This window comes from Protopterus annectens, chromosome 8.part0 (assembly GCF_019279795.1).
Source record: "Protopterus annectens isolate FY-2018-M chromosome 8.part0, PAN1.0, whole genome shotgun sequence".
Classification (NCBI taxonomy): Eukaryota; Metazoa; Chordata; order Ceratodontiformes; family Protopteridae; genus Protopterus; species Protopterus annectens.
The window spans coordinates 1,808,135,760-1,808,158,498 of record NC_056741.1 but is presented as its reverse complement, the minus strand read 5'-3'; the positions used below and the strand labels follow the sequence as shown (position 1 = coordinate 1,808,158,498).

Sequence of the window (22,739 nt, the reverse complement as noted above, 5' to 3'; positions counted from 1 at the left end):
AAAGTTGTTCTGAGTAACTCTGCCAAAATATTTCTAAGCTTTGCAAAGTATTTGTGTGTTGTGAACATTTCTCAGAGTTAGTGAACTTACTTCCAAGGACTTATGATACTGCAGGCATTCTTACTTCTGTTGTAAAGCATTTGTCACTGCACTTGAGCTCAGTGTCAGTTTGTTTACATTGGAAGGGTTCTTTTGCACTCTACTGGGATCAGAGAGCTAAATTCAACCCATCCAAGGTGGGAACAACTGGTTGATAGATTATTGTGTTTTTATCTGGTTTAACTTTATAAAAGTCATTCTTCCTGCTCATATAAAAGCCTCACATTTGCACATTACGCAAAAACAATTCCCCGTGCTTGCATATAAGCAAACCTCTCCAGTTTAAAATTCTGTATAGAAAATGCTCTCCACAGTCTCCCATTGTTCACAGCTGCTTGAAGAGCTGCCAGTCTGCAGAGGGTGGTACCACTGCAGGTCATCTAATAGTATACTAAAAAAACAGTATCACTTTTAACATTTAAGTGACTCTCCCTTACTCGTTCCCACCTAGAAATTGTGTTTCCTTGCCTTACATAGCATAGGTTAAACTAAGACCTGCTGAATCTAGACTGTTTGCTGTCACTGTGCTCTTAAACCAGCCATCTTGCATTAAGAGGGCCTCTCCGCACCCTTTGGGATTGCAGGAGAAAGGCTCAGCTTGGGGCTTTCCCACTGGTAGTTGTGATAAAACTGTTTAAATTTGTCTGTATATAAGCCTCATGTTTGTGTGGGTTTGCGCTCAGTTACCTGAGCTGTTCAATGTTTGGCAACTTTAGCCAGAGGTCTGGGGTTCATCTGCACTGAAATCCAACTCATCCACTGAAAAAAATGAAAAATAAAAAGAAGTTATGTCTTACAATAACGTTCCATCTGTGTTGTAGATCTTTATTCATTCATTAGTGTTAGGGCTTCGGTTCCGTCCTTGGAACCGATACAGCCATTACCAAGCTTGCTCCAGCCATAATGCCCCTCTCATAGTCTCCTCAGATCGAGTTTGCCCACCCTTATATTATAGAAGTAATAAAAGAGAAGTAGGAGGCTCTGTCTGAGCAAATACCTTAACTGAGGAGATCCTAGAGTCCACCAAGAGTCCAGGCAGGGGGAAGGAGGGCGGGAAGTAATGAATGAATAAAGATCTACAACACAGATGGAATGTTATGGTAAGTCATAACTTCTTTATCTACTGTTGTAAATCTTTATTCATTCCTTACTGTTAAGACCGAGTCCCCATCTACTTCAGTCCTGGGTGACCCTAAGGAAGGATATTCCTGAGTACCATAGAACCAAAAAATGTTCGTCCTCTGGAGGCTAAATACAATTTGTAATGAGTGATAAAGGTATGAGGTCTTGCCCAAGTGGCTGCTGCACAGATATCCATAGAGGCTCTGGAGTGAAAAGCCACAGAAGTAGCCATTGATCTAGTCGAATGAGCCAATATTCTGGAAAGTAAAGACAGTTTATTCTGATGGTAGATAAAGGTAATGACATTTTTAAGCCAGGAAGATAGAGTCACTTTGGAGACAGGCCTTCCAATCTGGGTCCTGCAAAGGCCACAAACAATTTATCCATTTTTCTGAAAGATTTAGTTCTGTCCAATAAAAACGAAGCTGCCTATGACCATCAAGGGTATGCAAAAGATATTCCCCTCTATATTTCAATGCTAAGGGAAAAAAAACAGCAGGTCAATGCATTGGTTAACTGAAAACCCAAAAATGACCTTGGGCAAGAAGGATGGGTCAGTACGTAGGGACACTCTTTCCCTGTGGAAAATCAAGTAAGGTCTCTTGACAATCAAGGCCTGCAACTCAGATACTCTTCTCGCTGAGGTAAGGGCTACTAGAAGTACAGTCTTCCAAGACAAAAATTTCATATCACATGAATTAGAAGGTTCGAAAGGAGGGCTTGTTAATGACTGAAGCACCAAAGTCAAGTCCCAAGGCTCTATGGGTGGCTTGACAAGAGGTTTAACATGAAATACTCCTTTCAAGAAGGTTTTGCACAAACGGTGTGACATAACAGAAGAATTATCAAATCCATTATGAAAATTTGCAATAGCTGCTTAATATACAGCAATTGTCAATGCTGAAGCTCCTACATGTAGAAGGGTTGTCAGGTATTGTAGGATCTTCTGAATAGGCATAGAGAAAGGGTCTATATGTCATAATCTTTGGCCCATGTAGAGAACCTAGCCCACTTACTAGAATAAATTTTCCTGGTTGAAGGTTTGTGTGAAGCCAGAAGAATCTCACGGACAGGAGATGAAATATCAGATAGCCTGACAATCATTGGAAGTGGAGAAACCAAGCTGTGAGCTTGAGGTTGTGGAGATTGGGGTGAATCAGTCCCTGAGAGTGAGACAGCAGACCTTGGGATTGATCCAGGATCCACGGGCTGTGAATCAGATGAGGCCATAGGAAAGGGAACCAGACTTGACAGGGCCAATAAGCGGCAATGAGGATCATTTTACTTATCAACCTTTGAGCTTTCTGGAGGAATTTTGGGATGAGGGGAAATGGGGGAAAGGCATACAGCAGACCCAGGGGCCAATTGTGCATCACAGCATCCCTCGGTGACTCCCCTTGAGGGGGGATGAGGGCAAAGTAGCTTCTGCATTTGTTGTTTAGAGGGAAAGCAAACAGGTCGGAGCAAGGCCTGCCCCAACAGTGGAAGATCTGATCTGCTATTACAGGACTGAGAGACCACTTGTGAGGCATCAGGATGTTCCTGCTCAGATTGTCTGCAATAAGACTGGAACTCCCGGGAATGTGCTTTGCTATAAGAAAGTGGTTGGAAGCTATCGCCCAGTGCCAAATTCTTATGGCTTCCTGACACAGGGAGTAAGACCTGTTTCGACTTGTTTATATACCAGATAATGGACATGTTGTCCGATTGAATTGCAATGGTTCCAGAAGGGAGGGATCTATGGAATGCTTGAAATGCTAAGAGAACTGCCCTCAATTCCAGGACATTTATGTGCAAATTGGCCTCCATGGGGGACCAGGTGCCTTGGACTTTCTTTCCCTGGAAATGCCCCCCCCCCCCCACCCTAGCAGGGAAGTGTCTGTGGTCACCATGGCCCTAGGCTGGGGAAGGCAGAATGGTCAACACCAAAAATTTAATTCTGGCTTCATCCACCAAAGAATTTCTGTCTTGCAAAGATTTGTAAGGCGTATCAAGTGGTCGAGAGGATGGGTTAAGATCGACCACTGTGAAGAAAGGAGTCACTGTACTAGTCTCATGCCCAACCTCGCCATGGAACTAAGGTAATGGCTGCTGCCATAGATCCCAATAGTTGTAGTACAAGGCGTGCTGGTACAAAAGTCTGCTGGAGGAGGACTTTAATCTGGCTTCTTGTTTTTGAGAGCTTGTGAGGAGGAAGGGAAGCTTGACGGGATGTTGTGTCGAAGATCGCTCCAATAAATTCCAGTGTTTTTGTTGGGGGCATTTGAGATTTTTCCATGCTGACCGTAATCTCTAAGTGAATAGCAAGGCCTTGAGTGTAAGAGAGGCTGTGAATAAGAAGATTCCTGGTTGTGGCGGTAAGGAGCCAGTTGTCTAGATATGGAAACACCTGGATTCCTGTAGTCGAAGATGAGCTACTACAACTGCCATACATTTGGGGGCTGTTGAGAGACCGAATGTCAGTACCCTGAACTGGTAGTTACTGGCTCCCAGCCAGAAGCAGGCAAATCTCTGGGAGCGTTTGTCCATCTTTATGTGGTAATATGTGCCCTGGAGATCTATAGAGCTCATACAGCTGTCCTTCCCTAGAAAGTGGAGGAAGGACTAGACCGTGATCATCTGGAATTTTTGAGGTTTTATGAATTTGTTTAGTAAGCTGAGATCCAGGATTAGTCTCTAGTCCCCTGTCTTTTTTGGCACTAAAAAGAACCTCGAGTAAAATTCGGATCCTGTCTGATCTGGTGGGACTAGCTGGATGACTTTTTCTTAGCAGCTTTTCGATTTCTAAGGCTGCTACCTCCCTCTGACTGGATGGAACATCAGGGATTTGTTTGACGGGTCTGGGAGTAAGATCGAATCGGATATGGTAGCCTCTGGATATTATTCTCTGCATCCATGCATCTGGCTTGTAGGTGCAGGGAAAATCGACCCCCGACTGCTTCCAGAGGAAAGCAATCGGGCCACTGCTCAGAAGCACTGGAAGGGTCAGCTGGAGAAGGAATCTGTAGTGCTATGGTTTTGCAGACCCCCTCTGCCCCAAAAGGGTGTCTTCCGGATGAGTTGCCCCCTCTGCCCTGGGGGGATTGCTCACCACAAGTGTCACGAAACGATCCTTGGGACTTCTTGAACCACAATTTTCCTCCCCTCTGGTTCCTGGAATAAGATCTCTGGGTGGTGGAAAAACGTATGCCCACAGCAGACCAGGTCTTTCAGTTTTTCTCACTTTGCGATAGTGTGGCTCTAACTTTGGGACCAAAAAGGGAAGATTCATCAACAGGCGTGTTGATGAAGGAAGATTTAAAGAAGTCTGTGAAATCACACAAACCCATCCAAGATTGCTGTCTCATGACGATGCCTGATGCAGCTGTTCGAGCTGCCCCCACAGTGGTGTGAGATACCAAGTGCAGTGTCACACACCTCATCAGGCAGTACCCCTGCCAAAGGGGCAGACATTTCTGAAATTAGGTCTCTTTGGAGGCGAGTGAAGTGTGCCTGACAGTTCAGTAATTGGATGGCAAAGGTTACTGAAGCATAGGTCCACTTTCCCAGTCTGTCCGTAGCCCAAGACTCCCTGTTCGGGGGATGAAGAGTGGAACTATCTTCTGCAAGTTCCCTCTTGGAGGCTGCCACCACGACCATGAAATCAACTATTAACTGCTTGGACCAATTGGGCTGGTCTTTGGGGGTGGATAAAATTTTGTCTGGCCTCTGGGGGACAGGTTCTACATTGTTCGGGGCCTTCCAGGCATGCTGCATGATCAGATTTACAAGCTAATCCATAAGTGGGTTCACCCAGGAAGTAGACGGCTGAGCACGGAAGGCCTGCAAGAACACTGATTCCTCCGAAGAAGGGTTAGAGGACTTCCAGTCTCCCCTCTGCTTGAGGATCTCGAGAATGTCTCCAAATGAGATGTCTTCCGGGGGAGACCATGGTGACGCTTCTCCCTCATTGCAATCGGTGTTCTCAGTGATAGATTCCGCAGGGGAATCAAGATGCTTCCTCTTGCACCATTTCTTCCAGGGTGGCTCCCCAGTGGGATCTTCTGAGGAGGACTCCGGAGAAAGGGTTCCCTTCAAGGGAAGGTCTTGTGGCTCTCATGCTCGGGATCCCAGAGTAGGGGGTTGGGACAGCTGCATACTCAAGGGGGGTTCTGGTGTCAATGCCATTGGTGCTGACTGCGAGCCTATTGAGGCAAGAACCCACTCCATCTCCTGGAAAGCAGGCCCACCTGAGGAGGGATGGGAGCCCAGAATCGATAAGGACAACCTCAGAAGCAGGGTCACACCCCACCCTGAGAAGCCTGCCTCCAGGTGAGGAGCTCTGAGAGGACTGGTAGCTGCCACTGGAGCCGTGGCCATAGACGGTGCCAGCAAAAAAAATAGGCGCCGAAGTAGGAACCACGGTGCTGACAGCCCAATCACTGCTCTGGGAGTCCACTGGTTCCAATGGAACCATTGTGCCAAGAGTATTCAGTGCTGACAGGGGCACCTCCGCAGTCGGAGCCTAGACAGTATGCACTGGGGTGGTCATCGGTACCGAAGTCTCCGGGGCCTAGGAAGAGGCCGGAGAAGGGTATACTGGTGAGTATGTCATGAAAGCTTCTGTTCCAAGGGGATGGAAGACCTAGCAGGGGTGGACAATCCTCTAGCTGCCAGAAGCTGGTCCACAACCCTCACTACATCTTGTTCCAAAAGGCTGCTGAAGGACCGTCAAGTCTTTCAAGAAAGGAGCTAAATTGGTGCCCTGAAAAAGGGTCATAAGTTGGAGAATATCTGATTCTGGGAAGGTGTTCAACATCAGACAGAGTCATTGTCTGTGGAGCCATATAAGCTATCTGCACAGTGGCTGGGGATGGTGCCGATGCGGGTACGGTAGTCAAAGACAGTATCAAGACCAAAGATGGCACCGAGGAGGATGGAGCAGCAGCTGGTACAGTAATAGGAGACAAAATTAGAAACGGCACTGAGGGGGAAAACATAGAGCCTGGTACCAAGGTTGTCTGCGCAGAAGGCACCGAAGAAGCTCGGTGTCGACTTGGTTCCAAGATGGACGGGGATGTAGGAACCGAGTGACTCCGTTTCTCTTTGTTTTCTTTAGTCTTAGGAGGTGGTGAGACCTCCATCCCAGCGAGTGCCTCCGAGAAGGGAGTTTTCATCACACCTTTCAAAATTAACTTATTTTTATGCTCAGCCAAAGTGCGATTACTGAAGCTGGAGCAGATATCACACGAAGCATTAATGTGGTCATCTCCCAAACAATAACCACACCGGGCATGACCATCTGAGTTGGGCATCTTATGCCCACACTTATCACACTGCTTAAAACACAGCTTGGCTTTTTCAGACATAATGTCAAAACACTATCCTAGTGACAAGATAAACAGTTAAAAAACAATAACAGCAAAGTTAGAGAGAATAGTTTTTTTTTTTTTTTTTTTTTTTTATATCCAGATAGAAAGAAAGTGAAGAGGACCAACAATGGTACTTAGAAATACCACAAGTGGTAGGAAAGAGGGCCTACCTAAGGTAGGAGAGAGGGACAGTACAAACAATGGTATAAAAGGAACTACCAAACGTAGAGGGTAAGGAGTAGAACAAGTAAAGTAGTCTATAGATGAAAGATGAAAAATTAGTGAAAACTGACTAAAAGTAAGGTATTGATAGGAAGTAACACAAAAACTCTATAATTAGCTTGAGAGAGAAGGCTTGGCACGTCTGATGAGAAATGCGTCAAAAGGGATCTGGAGAGACTATAAGAGGGGCGTTATGGGTAGGTCTTAGCTGAGAGTTTTTGGCTGGCGTGAGCTTGGTAACAGCTGTGTCGGTTCCGAGGATGGCACCAAAGTCCTAACAGTAAGGAATGAATAAAGATTTACAACATCAGATGTATATTTAAGCCAGCACTGCACTTTGTTAAAAAGAAGTTATGTACTCACCATAATGTTTCATGTGTGTGTCCATTTTCATTCTTCCTCAACTTATGGGTTCAGATCCAATCCCTCATATCCAACTTGGCTGTTCCTAAAGCTCATGGTAACCAAAAAGCTCTCAAATATCTCCCTTACCCACAAAGCACCACCCCCAAGTACCACAGATCTTGTTTGCTGACTTAGCAGAAAGAAATATTAGCAGTCATATAGTGACGAGACTATATCTGGAGCTCAATACCAGGGAAGTAACATCCCTTACACTCACTCTTCCAGCAGTTCTCAAGGGATGGGGAATGGAAGATGGGGAGTTGAGGAAGAATGAAACTGGACAACACAGATGGAATGTTATGGTGAGTACATATCTTCTTTACCTGATGTTATCAATTTTCATTCTGTCCTCAACTTATGGGACAGAGTCCCCATCTATCTAAAATCCTGGGTGGACTCAAGGAAGGATATTTCTGTGCACCACTGAACTAAATGATGCTCTACTTCAGGAGACCAGATCCAATTTGTAATGAGTAATAAAGGTATGGGGAGAAGTCCAAGTTGCTGCTGCACAAATGTCATCCATGGATGTTTTAGATTGGAAAGCTGAAGAAGTTGCCATGGATCTAATTGAATGAGCTCATAATGGTTTTGATAACATAAGAAATACAATCAGTCCGCCATCTGGCTAAAGTTACTTTGGCAACTGGTTTCCCCAACTTTGTTACTGAAAATGAAACAAATAATTGGTCAGTTTTCCTGATGTTTTTTGTTCTGTGTTGGTAAAAATAATTATCTTTGAGCATCCAATAAATGTAACATGTATTCACCCTTGTTAGCAAATTTAGGACAGAATACTGGCAAAGTAATGGACTGATTGATATTAGAGTCTGACACCACCTTAGGGAGAAAGGATGCATTGGTTCATAATGTAACCCTATCCTTGTGAAAGATCAAGTATGGTGATTTTGAAGACAAGGCTTAAATCTCTGAAATTCATTTGGCAGAAATAATGGCAACTAGAAATATTATTTTCCAAGACAAATATTTAAGGTCAGACCTAACTGCTGGTTCAAAGGGGGATGGGTAAGTGCTTGCAGTACCAGATTCAGATCCCATGGTGGAGCAGTGTCTTTAACAGGGTGTGTTAAAAGGAGAGTACCTCGTAAAAACGCTTTGCAGAGCTTATGAGAGGCAACAGAAGAACATTCAAATCCAATGTGAAAATTTGTTATTGTATATGTCAGAGAAGGAAAGAGAACATAGCTTGTCTGGCTATTAATGGAACTGGAGAAGCCAGGCAGTCAGCCTGAGGCTTTGTATATCTGGCTGGATCATGCCTATCAGGTGAGACAGAAGGTCTGAAGTCGGATCCAGAATCCAAGGTTTGAGAAGTAAGTGAGGCCAAAGGAAGCCAAAGCACATTTTGATTTAATTACAGCATTCAGTCTTCTTGGGTAGGAGTCTATCAGCATGGCATATCTTGACTTGGCAATATTTGCCCATTCTTCCTTGCAAAACCACTCCAAATCTGTCAGATTGTGAGGGCATCTCTTGTGGACAGCCCTCTTGAGGACACCCCACAGATTTTCTATTGGATTTAGGTCTGGGCTCTGGCTGGGCCATTCCAAAACTTTAATTTTCTTCTGGTGAAGGCATTCTTTCGTTGATCTGGATGTATGCTTGGGGTCACTGTCATGTTGAAAGGTGAAACTCCTCTTCATCTTCAGCTTTCTAGCAGATGCTTGAAGGTTCTGGGCCAAAAGTGACTGGTATTTGGAACTGTTCATAATTCCCTCCACCTTGACTAAAGCCCCAGTTCCAGCTGAAGAAAAGCAACCCTAAAACAAGATGCTGCCTCCGCCATGCTTCACTGTGGGGGGGGGTGTTCTTTTGGTGATGCGAATTGTTGTTTCGCACCAAACGTACCTTTTGGAATTCTGGCCAAAACGTTCAACCTTTGTCTCATCAGACCATAACACATTTCCCCACATGCTTTTGGGATACTTGATGTATTGTTTTGCAGATTTTAGCTGGACCTGGATGTTTTTCTGTGTAAGAAAAGGCTTACATCTTGCAACCCTACCCCATAGTCCAGACATATGGAGAATAAGGGAGATTGTTGTCACATGTAGTACACAACCAGTACTTGCCAGAAATTCCTGCAGCTCCTTCAGTGTTGCTGTAGGCCTCTTGGCAGCCTCCCTGACCAGTTTTTGTCTTGTCTTTTCATCAGGTTTGGAGGGACATCCAGTTCTTTGCAACATCACTGTTATCCCATATTTTTCTCCACATTTTGATGACTGTCTTCACTGTGCTCCATGGTATATCCAATGCTGTGGAAATTTTTTGTACCCTTCTCCTGACTGATACCTGTCAAGAATGAGATCCCTTTGATGCTCTGTAAGCTCTCTGCAAACCATGGCTTTTGCTGTAGCAGGCAACTGAGTAAATGTCAGGAAAACCCTACTAGGACAGCGGAACTTTATTTGGGGTTAATCAGAGACTCTTTAATTGATGGCAGGTATGTACCCAAGAAGACTGCATGCTGTAATTAAATCAAAAGGTGCTTCAACAACATATTAGTTTAAGGGTGTGCATACTTATGCAACCAGCTAATTGTACATTTTTTTATTTTTTATATTTTTCCTCTAAAAGATTTGTTTTTCAATTAAACTGTACAGGTTATAGATCACATTAAAGGTGGGAAAAGTTTTGAAATGATTGATTGTGGTCCCATTTTTTTATATCACAAAAACCTGGCATTTTAACAGGGGGAGTGTACACTTTTTATATCCACTGTATAGCAATATATGTGAAGTATAATCTTTGTTATGTTAATACAGTTTGATTACTTTTATATGAACATAAATTTGCCTGTGTCACAACTGATAATTCAATACAGGTATTTAAAGGGAAAAAATACACGGAGGCGTGAAAACCTGGTACAGATATGCTTCAACAAGTATTTATTTATTTGCCAGAGGAGAGCTTCATTATGTTCAATGCTTTTTATTTGCTTTTTCTTAAGACTTATTAGATAAAGCCAAGAGCCTTAATCTAGTCATTCGCCTATGTAAGAATGAGAAAAAGAACATCATTTTTTGTAACATACTCTTTTAAACATACTTTTCTTCTTTTTTCCCACATTGCAGTGCCTACATTTTTTAAAACTGACCAAGGAGAAAGAGAAAAAAAGAAGAAAAAAAAGGTACCTGTTTACTTTAGTATCCCCATTACACTTGAAAATAACTGAGAAAACTTTATAGTATGCATACTATACAAATATTACTGTTAAGAACAAAACATTGTTTTACTTACAGTTAACACTTTCTTTCCTCTTCCCCTCTCCTAACTGTTCCTCCAGACATTAATGACACAAAGTAGGGCATATACTTTAGAGTCCCCTACAAGTTTAACAAAGTCAAAAAAAGGATAGATATTTCCGGGTTCTGTTTTTCTGTCATGTTTCACAAATATAATTAATGCTTTATAATCCCACATTTATTTGTCTTTTTACAAGATGCTGCTTTTATTCCTGTTTATCTCCATCTTCCAAATACAGGCTCTGTTTCCTTTCCAATGTACTCTCAGTTCTTCTACTCAACTCTTGTGCTTTTTTCTGTCTCTCAAGCATTTTCTGTTCAAATACTGGAAAATATTTCACTGTCACATTCTCTCTGTGGTCTTTATTACCAGAAGAACAAGAAGCAGAATCTGCTTCTATTTCACAGCTGACTTTTTGTTGGACAAACTTTTGTATTTCCTCCTTAGCATGTTCTGCATTACAAATGATTTTGCTCATCCAGAAAAAGGATATTCTGAAGATAGCTGGATACAACAGTTTGAATCTCATGTCTGCTTCTTGATATTCCCAGATTAGTGGAATAAATTAACTCTTCTTCTGCCTGGTGTACAGTGAGTAATCATTTCCCACAAACACTCTACTGTCTCTCACTTTTAGTACTTCGTCTTTCTGCCACAGTTTTGCAGAATCAACTCCTTCTGTTAGTAGGATTGCATATTTACTATTAAAGGTCTAGGCTGCTTTCTCATGATCAGGTTTGGGGCATACACACAATGTGCCCTTTCAGTTAACAACTCCTGCTGTGGAATACCAGTGCAGTTGCTTATTTGTGCTTTCATAAAATTAATACAGTTTGTTTCTTCCAGCTTCTCTGGTACAGCAGAAAATCTCAGGTTTTCCCTGCATGCTCTATCCTCTAATTCTAGCATTCAATACTTTTTCTTAAACTGTATCTCATCATACATTATCACTGGTGAAGTACAGCTCTGTAAGCTGGACTTGCCCATAACAGTAGATGTTCAAATGTCTCACTACTGCAGCATTCTTTAGGACAGGACATAACTGGACAGCTTCATCCTGAACCACTAAAAAAGTTATACTTTCACCATAATGTTACACCTGTGTTGTCCATTTTCATTCTACCTCAGCTGATGGGGTTCGGATCTGACTTGGATACCACTCAACTGCTTCTACCAGATTCTTGGATCCAAACTCTTGAGATCCTCTCTTTATCCATAATGCCCTACCCAACAAACATACCTCAGATCAAGTCTGCCGCCCATAGGAGACAGTGTACAATATCTTAATAGAAGTCAAGAAGGTGCAGAAATAGAAAGTTCCTAAACTGAAACCCTTAGGCCCATCCAGGAAAATGGAAAAAAGTTAAAAGGGCAGGAAACTAAGGAAAAATGAAAACAGACAAACAGATGTAACATTATGGGTAGTACATAACGTTTTTCTCTGATGTTGTTATTTTCATTCATTCATTCCTCAACTGATGGGACAGAGTCCCCAGTTAGAAGAAACCTGGGTGGGCCTAGTGGAACAATATTCTGGAATACGTTGGAGCCAATGGCAGCTCTCTTCCTAGAAACCAAATTTAATTTGTAACGAGCAATAAAAGTATGACCATTGGATCAAGTGGCAGCTGAACAAATTTCAACTATGGAAATTCTTGACCAAAAAGCTGAGGATACATCCATAGACTTCGTGGAATGAGGTCTATATCACACAGTTGAACTGTCATAAGTTCAACTATGTAAATATCGAACCCGGAACTTCAAAACGCAATACGCTCAGAACAATGATTTTTTTTTCCCAGGGAAAAAAATCGCTGTTTTGGCACAAAACCACAAAAAAACAAACAAACACTTCAAACTCTTTTTAGTGTGGGGGGACTTCACCCCCACACCCCCCTACTTAAATATACCAACTCTGAGATCGCACCACAGTGGAGGAAATAGTATAACCGCAGAAACGGCCCACCAAATTTTTTCCCTGGGAAAAAATTCGTTGTCCTGCGGCTTTGCTATTTTGAGATTTCAAACTTCCCAGTTCGAAGTTTTGGCGTTTGGACAATTCAGCGTTCAGACTTATGAAATAGACCCCGTGGAATGTACTCTAGGAGACTTAGGCAAAGTTAATCTCCTTTTACTATGGATAAATGAGATACAACTGTTTAATCATTTTGGCAAGTGTAACTTTAAAAAATGACTTGTCAAATCTGCTAGGTGAGAAGGATACAAACAAGTGGTCAAGTCTTCCAGATATCTTTGTTTCTATGGAGATATAAATAAAGCTGTCTATCAACATACAAAAGATAGAGGATGTACACCCCCTTGTTTGAAAAATTTGGAGTGAAAACCTGGAGGTTAATATTAGACTCAGAAACTACCTTAGGCAAAAAAGATGGGTTGGTCCACAAGGACACCCTGACTTTGGGGAAAACCAGGTAAGGAGATTTGAAAGATAGAGCCAGGAGTTTGGATACTCACCTAGCTGATGTGACAGCAATTAGAAAAATGGTTTTACAAGATAAACATTTCAGGTGTGACCCTACTGAGGGTTCAAATGGAGTTTTGGTCAGAGCTTGAAGGAAAATAGTTAAATCCTAAGGAGGAGTAGGATCCTTTAGTGTAATTCTAAGTAGAAAAGCTCCTTTGAGAAAGACTACATAATTTAGAAAAATCTAAGAAAGAATTATTCTCACCTATGTGGAAATTTGACATGGCAGCCAGCTAGACCTTAATAGCAGACAAGCTATCCCCTTCACTGAAAATTAAAACTATAAAATCAAGTACAGCTGGAGCAGGGTCAGAAATGGGGTCCAGATTCCTAAGGGCCCAAAATACAAACATCTTCCATTTATTTTTGTAAATATTTCAAGTAGAAGCTTTTTGAGACACTAACAAAATATGATGGATCAGGATGGACAGCCTGGACCATCTAGCAATCAATGGAACTGGAGAAACCATGTGGTCAATTTGAGGCCTGTTATGTCCGGAAGAGTCATGCTTGTTAGGTGAAACAGGGGGTCTGGATTGGGATCTAGTATCCAGAGTGGATGTAGAAGGTGAGATCAGAATATGGGGGACCAAATCTGACAAGGTCAAAAGGGTACAATAAGGATAACTGTGCTCTTCAACTGGTATGCTTTCTTTAGAAATTTAGGGATGAGAGGTAATGGCTTGTAAGCATAAAGAAGACTGGAGGGCCAAAATGTGGATTACAACATCTTTCTGTGATTCCCTCATTGGAGGGTTCAGGGCAAAGAACCTGCTGTGCTTGTTGTTGAGGGGAGAAGTGAATAGGTCACAGTATGGTTGGCCCCATCAATGGAAAATTCTCTCTAACACTTTGATATTGAGAAACCACTCATGACTCATCGGAATGGACCTGCTTAGTTTGTCTGCAATCACACTGGCTTTTCCTGGTACGTGTTTTGCTATTAGAAAGAGATCACCCATTGAAAAACTCTCATTGCTTCTTGATAAAGCACATAAGATTTGGTTCCTCCCTGTCTGTTAATGTAACAGACTACAGACATACTGTCTGTCTGAACAATAATCGTCCCAGAGGGGACAGAGACTTGAAAGGTCTGCAGCACTAAAACGACTGCTCTCATTTCTAGGACACTGCGTCTTGGCATCTTCTATAGACCATGTGCCTTGGACTGTCCTTCCTAAGTAGCGCCTCCCTACCCTATTTTGGAGGCATCTGTGGTCACCGTGGCTATGGGCAGGGGGAGAACAAACTGATGGCCTTCAGAAACTTCTTTTGAGTGCAGCCAGCAAAGAAGATAACTTTTGCAAGCTTGTTTGATCTTGACTGGGATGGTTGAAGGCTGCTGAAGAACGGACCACTGTACTGACAGGGTCTACTGCAGAATTTGCATGTGAAACCTTGCTAAAGCAACTAGGGTGCCAGCAGCTACAATGGATCCCAGGGCTTGTAAGATTAGTGGTGCTGGAAGAGAAGAAAGCAGGATTACTTTCTTGACTTGGGATCTGAGTATCTGGATTTGAGTTGGAGTGAGAGAGGCTATTTGACTGACTGTGTCCAGACAAGCACCTATGAACTTCAGACTCTGTGTAGTGTGAGTTGTGATTTTTTTGTAATTGACTGTGATGCCTAGATGGAGACACAACTGGTGCAAGTAGTCCACTGCTTGTAGATGTAGATGCCTGGTTTGGGCAGGTAGGAGCCAGCTGTCTAGGTACAGGAACACTTGGAATCCCAGCAGACTCAAGTGAGTTGCTACCACTGCCATGCACTTGGTGAACACCAAAGGGACTGTGGTGAGATCAAAGGACAATGCTGTGAACTGGTAATGACTGACTCCCAGCCAGAAGTGCAGATATCTTCTCGAATGTGTGTTTATTCTGATGTGATAGTATGCATCCTGAAGATCTATCAAGTGGGTCTATATTAGAACACCGAACATTCAAAATTTCAAGTGTTCTAATATCGAACCCTATGAATCAAAAATTTAAAACATCGAACATTCAGAACAGCAAATTTTTTCCTAGGGAAAAAATTTGTTGTTCCAAAACACATACACACAACATAAGAACACCAAACAAACAGCAATCTACACACATACACCTAAACTCTTACACCTAACCCTACACTAAACTATACATACACCACTAACTATCCACTTACCTTAACCCAAACCCTAACCCTAAGGTCTGTCACTATCGCACAGTCAACTCTCCCGCGCCCTAACCCTAACTCACCTACCCCACCCTAACCCTCACGTCCACACAATCGCACACTTACCTGACCCACGCCCTAACCCTAACTCACCTAACCCACCCTAATCCTCACGTCCACACAATCGCACACTTACCTGAACCCGACCCATAACTTTCCACCACAGTGCTGAAAATACCAAAGCAACAGAAACGGACAACCGACTTCTTTCCATAGGAAAAACATTTGGTTTTCTGTTTCTTCGATATTTTTAGCGTTTGCTGAAAATGGGTCGATATTAGAACACTCGAAATTTTGAACGTTTGGTATTCTAATATAGACCCTATCAAGCATATCAAATTGTCTTTTCACAGTATGGGCAGAATGAATTGAATTGTGACCATCTGGAACTTTGAATGTTTTATGAACTGGTTTAGTTTGCTGAGCTCCAAGATAGGTCTCAAATCCCCTGTCTTTTTTGGCACTAAGAAGAATCTTGAGTAGGTCCCTGATCCTCTCTGGTTTGGGGTGACCTTCTGAGTGACTCTTTTCTAGCAGCTTTTCTATTTTTAAGGCTGCTGCTTCCCTCTGATTGGGTGGAACCTCAGGGATTCTCTTCAATCTTGTAGGGAAGAATTTGGGAAAAAAGGTATATAATAATCTCTGGATATAATTTTCTGCACCTAGGAATCTTTTGTTATGGATAGCCAGGGTCTTTGGTGCAGAGAATAAAACACCTGCAGACTGCCTCCAGAAGGCAACAGTTGGGCCACCTTTCAGAAGTGGTGATAGGGTTTGAACGTGAAGAAATCCAGGAAACCCTGGTTCTGCAGACCACCTCTGCCATGGGGGTGCCATCTTACATTAGTTCTCCCAGGTGCAGAGGGAGGAACTCTATCTCCTTGTGAGTCTTGGAAAGGACCCTGGGATTTATGGAACTACATCCTTCTACCCCCTCGCTGATTACCGGGAAAAGGGTCTTTGAGGGGTAGATAAAAGTATCCCTATGGTAGACAAGGTCTTTTCTTCTTATTCCAATCTTGAGAGCATGTCTTTTACTTTAGGGCCAAATAAGAAAGATTGATCAAATGGCGCACTGATGACTTGAAGACTTAAAGGGCTCTGAAATGTTGCATACGTGCATCCAGGCATGTCTGCTAATGGCTATGCCTGAACCTGTCACCTGTGAGGTACCTTCTGCCATATGGGAGATCAACCTCATGGATGCATTAGATATCAGCTGTAAGGTGGCCAGTTGCAAGGAAACTCTATTTTGGTCATTGGCAGACATGGACCCAGAAAGATATTTGGAGAGTTCTTTAGTCAAATGTCTTTGCAATGTCATAAAATGTATTAGATAATTCAACAACCAGAGAGCAAAGGTCACTAAAATATGAATGCACTTATCAAATCTTCCCAAGGCCCTGGAGATGGGAGATGGACAGAAGAGCTCTTCAAGCTCTTTTTCCATGACTGCCGCCACAACCATGGCATCAATTGGAACCCCTTTGCTCCAGTATGTCTTGTCATTGGGAAGGGCTAAAAAAGTATCTGCATGCTTAGGGATGGTCTTCACAACATCTGTTTCCTTCCACACCTGAGAAATGAGGTCTATAAGTTCATCAACCATGGGGGGGGGGTTGTCACCCAAGACATAGCCGGGCCAGACCTGAAAGCCTCCAGGAACACTGACTTCTCTTAGGAAAGGGTACTGGAAGACCAACCACCTTTTTTAAGAGGTCAAGAATGTGTCCAAATGAGATGTCTTCAGGTGGGAATCTCAGGGACCCTTCCCCTTCATTGAAATCAATGTCCTCCATGAGGGGTATCTAAATGTTTCCTTTTACGATCTCTTCTGAGGGACCTCATCAGCAAGATGGTCTAGTGCAGTATCAGAAGTGATAGGGGAGTCCTGAGGGACTGACTGGAGACTTAAATGGGCTGGCTATCCCAGTGGAAAGGAAGAATGAGGCTCAAAGCAAAGACCCAAAGGAGGTAAACTGATATGATCTGAGTGGAGTAGGATGTACTTTCTCTAGGTAAAGAGAAGGCCCTCTCCACAATATTGAAGGGAGACTGAAGCTGATGGTAGCAGAACCAACATTTCTTGAAACACTGGCCCCTGTGACCCTGCAAGCATTACACCCGAGGATGGAATTGGACCCGAGCTGTCCAGCACCAAGGCTCTAAGGGTCCAGGATGGCTCCAATAAGTTTGGAGTCAACTCTGGTCTCCTGGATTCGGTGCCGATGCTTCAGCTAAGAACTCTGGCTCTGAGTGCTCAAGGAAGTGACTGGAGTTGAAGAATAAATCGTCTTTGGATCCAATGAGGACACCCCCACAGCAGATCAGACAGGAGAAGGAGAAAACAAAGAGGGACTAGTAAGAAGCAGGCTCACAGATCCAATGAGAGACTGAGCCAGGATTATCTTCATCTGGATCTGAGCTCTGAGGAATTTCCTCATTACCCTTACCACTTCAGCCTCGGACAAAGTCTTGGAAGACATGATTAAAGAGATTGTGGATGGAGGTCTAGAATGCTTGCAAAGAGACTCCTGCAGGACAGATGAAGACAGAAGAGACATTACCAGATCTTGTATGATAACAGGTGACTGGATTCGAGGAGATATTTGTATTTTGGAGCAGAGGGATCTGAAATGCTTGGATTCAACTTTTTTTGATACTTTTGGAGGTGGCTCTGAGGAAGGAGCCAAAAAATATGTGGAATCTGGAGATCTCTTTTGAGAGTCTTTATCCTTGGGAGCAGAGTTGGGCTTCTCTTTGTCAGTTTTCTTTGAAGGGGTTTGAGCCCCAGATGAAACAGAGGAACAAGAAGTGGAAGGGAGAAGGCCCTTCAAATACATGTTTTATTTTGCCTGTCTGTGAGTGCCCTTGAGTTAAAGCCAGCACATATAGAGCAATCTGCACCTAAATGGGCAGTGCCCAAGCAGTATATGCATTCCCTGTGGGCATTCAGGTTAGGTATTTTAAGCTCACAGGTGATGCACTTTTTAAAGCCATTAGGTTTATTAGCCATAATGGCATACCTAAGAAAGGAAGGCTATGGAAAAATTCAAACAATAATAATAAAAACTTACATTTTTTTTAAAGAGAAGAAAGAAATTAATCAGTAAAGAGAATAATAGGGAATACATATTTTACAAAGAATTCACTATTTAAACTAAAGAATTAAATAGCTCTAGAGGGCAAGGATCCACATCTGGAGGCAAATAAGATCTGACGTATGTTAGGCAGGCAGGGCATTATGGATAAAGGGAGGAGGTCAAGAGTCTGGATCTGAGGATCTGCTAAAAGTGGATGAGTCGGATCCGAGAACCATCAGTTAAGGAATGTATGAAAATGACATCATCAGATCATGTAATACATCATTTTATATACCAGAAGTTAACTATATATATAATACTCGGGGGACAGATGGCAGGTGTGGCTACTGTAGCAGTGAAGATTTCTAATATATTAGGCTTAATTTCCTGAGTGCTATAACACTTTTAATGGAAATACAAAAACACTTGTCCATCAGCTCACTTAACTGGCTTGAATATACTTTTGAAAAAACATTCCACAGGGCATCTTATTCCTCCTGCTTAGAGGAGACTAGAAGCATTCTCCTAGATCTAAGAGCTAGGGTGATACCTTCTGGGCTAAATCTTCGTACTCTTTTTCAGCCTGCACAGTGGATATGACCTGGTGCACCCCTGCTTTTTTCTGAACCACATTTTTGTGGCACTGTCTGTAATCACGAAAAATAGAAAAAGGATTCAAGTGTAAAATAAAACTTGAATTAAATACACACACTTGAAGGAAATCAGGTCCAGCCTCTGCAAAACTCCAATCAGTTTATTCCACAAAGAGACAGTCCAATATTAACGCCACACATACAAGTACGTTTTCGATTCGTGTTCTTCTTCAGAAAATCAAAGACAAATAAATTAAAAGAACCACTCCTTATATACACAAAGTATGCCATTAATTAATTAATCAACTAAGATATTTAACCAATTTAAAATTTTTAACTCATGAATACATGAAAATGCTTTCTTTCAGCTAAACCAAACTCATTTTATGAAATATTCAGTATGTGAATTTATAAAAATACTTTATGTTATATACGTTTTACATACAAACAATATATTGCAAAATTTTTTAACTGACTCAATTCATTTCATCATTTATAATAAATATTGAATAAGATTCAGTTTATATTCAATTTATATTAGTTTATATTATTTTATATTATATTATATTAAACTATTTTATATTACATATTTGTGGAATAAACTGATTGGAGTTTTGCAAAGGCTGGACCTGATTTCCTTCAACTATCTGTAATCACCTGAAGTGCTACAAGGGACCATAGATCCTAAAGAGATTTTAAGGCATGTATCACAGCCCACATCTCCCTTGGAAATACTAAAGGACTCTGGCTAACTAAGTTTGCAGATAACTGCAAGCTAGGGGCAATCATTGAATCCCCAAATGACTAAGCTATCCTACAGGAAGGTTTGTTCCAAATAAATAAATAGATGATGCCAAAATCATGGACTGGAGCTAAATGCCAAAAAAATGCAGTATTATATCCTTTAGGAAGTTATTTATCTCAGGGAACTACCACATTAATAACACGGCCCTAAGAGCTGGCCCAGTTGTACAGGATTTGGGAACTTATATGGATAGTGACCTACATTTTGCCCATTTTTGTCCATTTGTTCTGAGAAAGTCCTTCTATATTGCACAGCTTATAAACAAAAGGATTGTGTCTAGATCTAGAGATGTCACTGTCTCCCTTTACCCAGCCCTCATTAGGCCAGTCATTGAATATAATGCTCCATTTGGCATGCATCTGTCTAGACACATGCAACAACTGGAACTCCCACAGAGATACATTTATCCTACATGGGCTGACTCACAGTCTTGTCATTCTACTCAAGTGTCCTACAGACAGCTAAGAGGTGACCTGCATCTGGCATACATGGCATCTTCCAACCCAGTACTAATGGATTTACTGCACATCAGCAAGTCAAGTGGCATCAGATATGCTTGGTCTAGGAATTGAAACCTCTTCTGCAACCTCAACAGAATGGTTTAGAGAGATACTTATATCTCACAGAAGATATTGCAACCCTGGATTAGACTCTCCATCCACATAAAACAAAGTTAATTTCCTGTCCATATTCAAGCGTAATTTGAATCTATGAATGGGAAACAGAAGATTTACCTCAGGACCAACCCTGTATTACCAATGGACAGAGGAAGCTTGTAAATGCTTTATCCCTTACATTGATTTCCTCAAATTATCTATGGCATGATACCATATATTCTCATTAGGGGCCATATACAATTATTGACCATGGGATGGGTAAGGCCAATCTCTAACCAAAGAGGATAGGTTAATTAGAGCACATAAAGGGAAACTGGCTTAGCTTATAATGGCCTGCAAGGGAAGCTAGCCTAGCACTTACATATGAACCTATGGAAGGTTTCCATATAAAAGCCACCTTATCCTGTGTCAGGAAAACCTTTTGCTGTAGGGTGTTTATAAGATAGCCTAGAAAGACAATCCTGCCTTACAGGGTCAAGGAGTATTTCTCAACATTTATTTGGGCTCCCAGATTGATCAGAAGAGAAGATACCCATTGTAATGACTCGACATCTGGGAAAATACTTTGTAAAGATGAGTAAGTCATCTAAATAAGGAAATATGTAACTCAGTCTTCAATGAGCTATGATTGGAGCTAAGCACTTTGTAAACTCAACTGGAGCCATACAGAATATATGGGCAATGTTGAAAACTAGTAACATGACTCAGACACAAAAAAAAAATCTAAGAAATTTCCTGAAATTCTTGGATGTGGGAATGTGATGGTATGCCTCTTTTACATCTAATGATACCATAAGACTTCCTTGAGGAATGAGAGGTAACAGGTTTTGAAGGGTCAATATCTTGAATATTTGAATTGTCACATACATATTCAGAAAGGTAATATCTAAAACTGATTTCCAAGAGGATTCTCTCGTTCTTAGCAAAAACATTCTGAAAGAGAAGATTTCACTCCTTTGATTAGATGACACTGGTTCTGTGACTCCTAGAAGGAAGAGCTGAAGAACCTATGGAAAAATGGTTTGGAGGATGGGGAGGAACTCCCCTGAAAATAGGAGTTTGTATCTGGTGCTAACTGTATCCTTCCTGGACCATTCTAACAGCCAGGAGTCTGAAACAATCTGCCTTCAGAGGGAAATGCAGAGAGCCAGCTTCTGGGACAGATTTTGAGAGACAGGAAGGGTGGAGAGGGGGGAAATAATGCTGGTATAGACATTCTGAAGAATTAGATTGTCTTTTGTTTCTTGTTGTCCCCCTCCTGCCATCTCCTTTTGGTTTTCTGTTTGGCTTGAGGAGGGACAGACTGTTAGTTTTGTTTCTTAGATGGGAGACTGGATCTTAGAGGTTTGTAAGGGAAGACCTGAAAATATCTTGGAAACTCCCTCTATTAATTTCCCTCTCTCATCAAATTGTTTGAGGACCTAAATAACAGATTGGCCAAACAAAACCTCCTTATCTAAAGCTGAATTTAAAAAGTCAGACTTTACCTCATCAGACAACTTTTGATTCTGCATCTAGGCATATCTCCTCAGTGCTGCCGTAGTAGCAGTGCCTCTAAATACAGTACCTGCAAAATCATACACAGTCCTTAAGGCATGTTTCAATATTTAAGAAATGTTAAAAACAATGTAATTCAGATTGTCACTACCTTTGAGGGGGAAGTGTAGTAGATAATTCTCTTAAACTATCAATATAAAAAAAGAACAAACTTCCATATATGTGTCTGACAGTTAAGAATTCTATATGTCAAAGTGGAAAAAGAAATATTCTCTTACTAAATCTATTCAATACCTTTCCTTCTATGCCCACAGAAGAAGGTTTGGAAAACAGCAAGAGCCTGTTCCCAACTGGTGAAGATGTGGATATGGCCGCAAGGTCAAACCTGAGGTGGGTAAGCAAATGCCTGTTAGTTTGAAAAACTTTATATAAAGCCTACCTACATTTATGGTGATTGAAGACTGAGAATCGGAATCTTTACAGGCAACATTAAATACATCCTTCACAACTGGCTCAAATGGAGGAATGTAAGTGAAATGAGATATCTACTTATCATCTCTTCAATTCAGGGAGAACATCCAAAAAGCTTCATCTATCCTGGCTATTCTCTGAGAAAAGGATAATTCCTCCAAAGGAGGTGGTGAGGACCAAGTTCCTCTGAATCTGAGGTTTGTGCTTCGGAATCTATAGGTGAAAAAGCCCTATCCCTATATATGTGATGATCCTCTAACATGTCTTCCTCAGAAATGTCTCTGCTTAATTCCTTTTCAGGTAAGGGTTTCTTAGCACCATGATTAATAGCCTGAAACAATTTCCTAGCTAAAGTAAGAAAATGCTAAAGTAAGAAAATCATCTTTTCTAACAGACACCATATCTTCAGATGAACAGTGTTTAACCTTTTGTTTTCTCTTTAGAGGTATAGCTGATGACTTGACTCGACTCAGAGACAGTACTTCTGCCTTATCAAGATGTCCCTTTCCCT

The 22,739-nt window shown here is 41.8% G+C and overlaps 1 protein-coding gene across 1 annotated transcript in view; it reads right to left on the bottom strand.

Moving 5' to 3' along the window:
- The window catches only part of HYDIN (HYDIN axonemal central pair apparatus protein), a 6,673,197-nt gene that overhangs the window by 2,435,588 nt on the left and 4,214,870 nt on the right, over positions 1-22,739 (bottom strand). The gene's annotated exons all lie outside the window — the stretch shown is intronic.